Raw genomic sequence first — 7,060 nt, 5'->3', positions numbered from 1 at the left:
GACGATATGATTACGTAACAAAATACAATTTGATATATGAGTTGGCCTTGTTATTTAATACAGTCTCTTTCCCTGCTCTTATATACCTATATACCTATATGGAGTTAGTTTCTTGTGGAACAATAGGTATTTCTTAACAACTTTACGATATAAAAGAAGACTTATTAAAAAGTGCTTCAATGACCTGTGTTAGGTCAATTTTTAGCACTAATGAAATAAAACTACAGTTTCTTACAACATTAATGTATTTGATAGTAATCGTTGTTTGTCGACAGTTTGGGTTTCACTGTACAATTTTACATCTTAAGCATTCTTTAAAGGTTTTTGGCCGAAACGATTCTTTCCTAAAATTATAAGATTTAAATTCTAGTATCAGAAAACGTCTTTAACGCAGGCTTTCTTTACACAAATAATGTGAAATTATGTTAAACTTTCGCTACAACGAACGAACATTATATGAGATAAAATAAATATAAAACAAGCAAAAAAATCTTTCTATGACTTATTTTCAAATACCTTTTATACTATCCAATTACTAAAAAGAAATATTGCATCGCCAGCCAGAAGAGAGAAACAAATCTGGTTAGTCTTGTATTTGATCAATCATGATACCATTCATGTGTGTTATACATGTACGACAAATAAAAACAACATTAAAATGTGCATAATCTTTAACATAATTGTGTTTATTTGTTTTGCGTTTCAGTACTAATTGGGTGTCTGATTTGCACAGAACCAGTATTTTCTTTTAATTTCAAGCAAATTTCATTTAGAAATAGAAAGATGACTGCAACAGATATTACCCGAATAAATTGTTGAAATCTTTGTTCTTTGTTGATTCGCAATTTCTGCATCTATGATAAAAAATGTCAAAAAATTACTCACACTTTCTGCTGATAACTTATTTCGACAAAAAACATACACACATATGAATTAAGGTAGCACTATACAAAAGCCTCTACATTTTATCAAAATTTCATTTTCATCTGTTTTTGTTACTTCTTAATTTTCCTAAACTACAGAAGACAAATATGTTTCCAAATCTTGCAATGTTAAATAGAATGATGATAATTAGTTTTATAAACAAATGCACGCATCTGACTAATGCAAGATATGGACATTTGGGCAGTACTTTGTAGTTAATCAATAGAATTATTTGATAGCTTTATGACCACTGACCAGCTATGAAACACATTTTTTTTTCAAACTACAGAAATAAAAAATTATGCTATGTGTAAAACACCATATTTTCATTGAATACAATTATAATTCTAGACATACACCATAAGAATCATCTAGACTGACCAACTGATCAATTTATGTACACATGCATAACTTACTGTTTAGGAAAATGTTAAAAACAAATTATATTGTTTTATGTACTAAATGAATAAAATCCATATTGAAAAAAGTAAATGCAATGTGTAATTAACCTTCTGAGATCAGTAATAGTTCAAGTTTACCCAGGTGGGCGGAGTTTTGACCATATCGGTAGCAACTGAATTACATCAAGGTCAAAAATGATTTAACTTCTCCTGCCAGATCTGATTTTTGATGCACAGTATGTGAATTTTCTTTATATATTTAGAATTGCTGAAGTGGAGTTATTTCTTACTGGTCAAAACTTAACTGATTTATTATAAAAGGCAAATCCTGAAGTGTCTTCATGGTACATTTGTGAATTATATAGAAGTAAATGAGGTTCAAGTATGAAAACCTTATTTATTCAATTATGACACATACATTTTTGTCATGAAAATGTAGTTTTAAATGACATTAGCTCCTAAATGGGTGCCCTTATATGCATGGTTTTAGCACATGTTGTTCCTTGACCAGTTATCTTTAAAACTGGGTCTCCGATTTCCATAAATATCAATAGAACAAATGTTATACTCAATTAGATTTAGTGATTTCTTACGAATTAAGTTTGCAAACTTAATTCACGGTTTATAAGAGAATTAAAAGATTAATCTTTCTTCTTTCTGTTGGTTCCTCATTTATAAAATTTAGAGCTGGATGAAATAAATTACATCAGTTTAAAGTTGCCTGATTGGGGATGAAACAAATATTTGTATTGTGCTACCTTAAAATAAACGAAACAATTTAAATAAATACATTTATCATTTCGGGGAAATTTATAGCTTGCAATGTGGTATGGGTTTCGTCTTTGTTGAAGGATATACGCCTACCTAAAGTAGCTTAATTCTACATTTCGTGGTCCCTCGTTGTGAATTGTCTCATTGGCAAAAAGATCCACTTTCTTATATTACAGGAAATATGGAAGATAACAAGGACGTTATCAAAACCAATAAGTCAGGGGAAAACAAACAGTACATGCAACGCAAAAAACAAACGACGAAAAGTCAAATAGATATTCTCAAACACTACACAGAATAAAAGTAACCCACAAGTAAGCGGAGATGAACTCGTTTACCCTCAAGGTTATGCAGGTCTTCCTTCATTAGTAGCACTCGTCTTTTTGCAAATAGAAGTAAAGTTAGTTAAATAAACGCATTCAGTGGTGCTACAATGGAGGATGAACTCATTTGAATGGAAACCGGTATCAAATGGTGCGTATTGCTCATGGAATTTGCTAAAAACTACATTTTCGATTTATTATTGGTTAAGGTGGTATCGGAAGTGAGAAAAAGAGAACTGAATTTGGACTGTGATCAATCAGAGCATGGTTAAGTTCGTAACATTTGTGGATAACTGCTTTTAACTTTAAACACTGCAACTCTTTCTTTACATGATTTGGCACCTTCCTTGAAGGCAGCAATCCATAATCTCTGATTGTACCTTCAGAAACTCAAGCTAAGGAGTAACGTTTCAACAAGTAGATATAAACAAATATACATATCAAAGAAATGATACTTATTTTAAAAAGACATAGGAAGAATATACCAACAGAGAAACTAAGATTGGTGTTGTTATACAATGTGTCTGTGATATGTCTTGTATTTCATAAATCAAACATCAAATAGAAAGCTGTTCCTTTTTATATGTATTGAATGTTATACTTGACAAGCATGTAAAAAAAAGAGTTGAACTTCACAATCAACTTATCAGTGCAACATGTGCAATGAGTTAACCAATAAAAGAAATCTTTATCCTAGTAAATATCAGGTTAATGTTTATTAGACATGTTAGAGATATCATCCTAATTTCAGTTATATAAAAAGAAAGACAAATGAACACTGTATAACAAAACATTTACGAGCTATCACTTTATATGACACTGTAGCATATGGATAAGACTAAAAAAGACGTCTCGTTTGTCATAATATTGGCAAAAGACAACTATTAATAGACAAGGCTAAAGCACGATACATGCCTAACTTTAACTTTGAATGTGTGGTCTAATTTCAGCCGTATTGAGGTCTATTGGTATTTTCAGACCCTTATATTCTAATATTTGTCCCGTTTTGATTTTGTAACCAATATCCTTTTAAATCTTAAAGTAGGTATATGTATGTAATATGGTTTCGATTCAGCTCATAAAGCTTGCAATTATAGACTTAATAATGAATGTTGACGAATACTCAACGCTTCGTAAGTATATCATGTATATCCATTCATATACGTGCGATAAAAAAAACTCAAAATATTATCAAAAACTGTTCTCGATTACGTACATATAATTTCTGTTTTAAACTTAATTCAAGCGCACCACAAAGGCTTCGAAAAATTACAACGAGAAACATACCTTTAGATTTGCAGCAAAATCTACTCTTGTACACAAACAATGCAATTATGCTAAATACTAATAATGCAAATGTCAGAACAGGGATCAATGCTATTATGCTCTTCGTCATATAACTCATGGCTGATCTAAATCGCAGTTTTCTAGAAAATAGGTAAAAAAGCATACACACACATTGTAGACTACAATCTCTTAAGTCGTTGTTTTTTACATTATATTTTAATTTTAATTTTATATTATTATTGTTTATTTGTATCTTGGTATCGCCATTAACTGGATAATATATTATATATGTTGTCTGAATAAAAAAAAAATGGCAACACATATCTTAATGTAAGAAATACTAGCTAACAAAAAAGTCTGTAACGGAAACAATAGATAGTCATACACCTAACCAATGACCTTTTTATCATTCTAATCAAGCGTGTTTATCAATATTTTGTTTGAGCAAAGAGATTAAACAAAGAGAATGCAAGGATCAAATTCAAGTTTACCCAACTCATCAAATCTTCTTTTACCTTTTTTAATGAACTATTACGGCCCATGTTTACTCTTCCTGCTTTTATATCAGACAAAAGCTTTGAGATATAATGGTATTTTTAAGTTCCGAGAGCTCGAGTACTCTACTGTGTGACCTTCTCGATTCAATATCAATGAAATTGTTAATCGACAGTCTGTACATAACGCACCTTTCCTAGATGGTAGTTGCATAAGATGGAAAGAGTTTTATAAGTCGAAATTAAACCATGATAACTAAGAGGAAAACTACTTTTGAGAAATTGAAAAATCTGTTGTCAATGTAGAGCTAGCGGCGGAAATCAATCATGATGTAAATTCTTATTTATATTTTTTCAAGAGTATTGTGTGTATACATGTAGTTTCGTGTTAAAATTGTTGAACATGCTGTAAAGAGTACCAACATCACAACGGATACGAAATAGAACTGTTCTGCTATAAACAATTTAAAAGTTTATTTATGTAAAAATATGATATTAAATACATAACTATTTATTAATCAAAATATACGTTTTTAATTTCATTATAAGTTTAACATTATATCCTATATTTTGTATGGTTTACCCCTGTACTTAATTACAACTTCTAAATTATGTTATATTCATTATATTAATTTCATTTATAAAGCAAAAACATTTTTTTACACTGATTATTACATGTATTAGTATATACAATAATTTTACTTGATATTTGATGTCACATATCCTCGTACACATGAAATAAATTTCGACACAATAAAAAATAAATATTAAAACTTAATAGAGTATATACTTCTAAAAAGCGGCAATAAGATTATTTAAATAAAACTTCCTGTTGGATTTTCAACGTGTACCTGTCTACAATACACTTTGTTGATTTTGTTAACAATTAAACATTACGTACTAAATAATTATATAACGTTATCAATTTGAAAATTCAATTAGTGTGTCAACTGAACTGTAACGATATATTTGTGTTCTTTTCTTATCTGTTTACTACCTCTATGTGAAATATATTGGATGCAATTGCAAATATTATCCTTCAGAAGAAATAAAATTACAAAATAAAAGCAACGATTGATAGAAAAAGACATTAACATCAATATGTGAACGGCGTACCTTTGAAAATGTTTACTATCGTATAATATATAAAAAAAATCATTAAATGAATAATATTTATTAAAATGACACGACATTTAAATATTTGCAAATTATAATTCTATTATATCATGTATATTATGAATAGAAAATTATATCATGCTCAGTGAATTTTAATAATTCTATGTCCCAAGTGAGGAGCCTGTAATTAAATTATTGTCGCTGTTCATATCGGTCTAAATATTTTTATACATTGAATCGTTAAGAAAACAATCCTTATTTCCTGATTTAATTGTTTTTTTTTTTCTTATTATTGTTAAATTTGGAATTTTTAATTGCTAAATATATAATAAATGATATGGTTATTTCACGTCATTGAAGGCCTGTCGGAGGCTAATAATATTTTCATCCCCTATGGATATTTGTTTCAATGGCATTTCTCCTTACTTTCAAAACGTACACACTTTAGTCTAGATAAGTCTAAAATTGGTGACTAGACACTGCATAACAATATAAACTACATGTACATTAAATGTGCGATAAACAACCATAAAACCAATACACCAGTATCTGTACATATCAAAGTTATGAAGTAATGCTTATCTGCGTTCTTATATCAGTCTCGACTAGTGATGCATGTATAGCATTAAAAGGGTGAGGTAACAGAAACACAGCGGCATTTCCTATTAATTAAGTAATGAAGTGCCACCTCCACCCCCTCGAGAGTTTAGGTATCCATTACAGTGAAAGAATATAAGTGTTCGATTGAATAGATGAGTTCCGCATAGTTAGTCAACAATAACGTTGCTTCATGTACTTATTCATGTTGACTGAATGACTTTCCACATGTCCCACTTCTCAAATAATAAATACGATAGAAACTCTATAGGTGAACATGATTAATGTCTATTTAAACGTATGTTTTATTTTATTTTCGAATTTGAACGTGAATTTTCAAACTTCTAGATGTGCTTTGAACTGGCTTCATACCATCCTTCATAAAGAACAATTTTCATTCTGATTACATGTGCAACAATGTACGTATTCTAGTGTATTTAGTATAGGTCTGTTGTAAAGCTATGTGCTTTGACCAAAGTGATTTTTAGGTAATAAACTTTGATGACGCCATTGCAAGATATTAAAAGGAGAATTTGTATCTTTAAAAAAAATATTTTCGGCAGATTTGTATTGCACATCGAAGGTCAAAATCCTGACCAGTGATTGTTCTTATGTTTGTTTAAGAAGGATATTTGTGGTGTGGACGGCACTTTAAATTAAGTATCTGACATAGTTTTCACTACTGATCTTTGGAACATAACAATTAAACCTCTCAAGACAATACCATAGATATATGATAGCTTTTGATTTTTTAGGTTTTTGTTGAGTTGATGCCTTATTGAACGGAATTGCTTATCTTATATTATTGTCACCAAACAATGTTAATTATCTATAAAGACAATTTAAATATCATGCTTCATGGATTAGATGTCTGCTTTTGATTTGATTTTGATAACTTGCATTATGTAATTGTTCAGCCCTTTATTAAACTCAGAGTATTCATGTATCGTCCAATTGTTTTCACTTCTTGACCGTTTCTCTTTCTGCAAACAGAGTACAAATGAATGACAAGCAACAATATTTCACCTTATAATTTTCAACAATGAACACACCATACAGTATATTCCGCCATCGGAGGTCCCCAGATGGAAAAGTGTAAAATTTTAATAAAAAACATCATCTGCTCGAGCATGTGTTTCTTTATTTG

The 7,060-nt window shown here is 29.8% G+C and overlaps 1 long non-coding RNA gene across 1 annotated transcript; it reads right to left on the bottom strand.

Annotated features, from left to right (window-relative positions):
- Window positions 1–473: 473 nt before the first annotated feature.
- On the bottom strand, window positions 474–5,070 carry LOC127705216 (uncharacterized). The gene is made up of 3 exons (XR_007983750.1): window positions 4,903–5,070; window positions 3,707–3,846; window positions 474–854 (listed from the first exon to the last, which is right to left on the bottom strand). It is a non-coding gene; the product is annotated as an uncharacterized LOC127705216 (long non-coding RNA).
- Between the last annotated feature and the right edge of the window lie 1,990 nt (window positions 5,071–7,060).

The sequence above is a fragment of the Mytilus californianus genome, unplaced genomic scaffold (genome assembly GCF_021869535.1).
Source record: "Mytilus californianus isolate M0D057914Y unplaced genomic scaffold, xbMytCali1.0.p SCAF_6, whole genome shotgun sequence".
In the NCBI taxonomy this organism is placed as follows: domain Eukaryota; kingdom Metazoa; phylum Mollusca; class Bivalvia; order Mytilida; family Mytilidae; genus Mytilus; species Mytilus californianus.
This window is presented reverse-complemented; position numbering and strand designations above follow the sequence as displayed.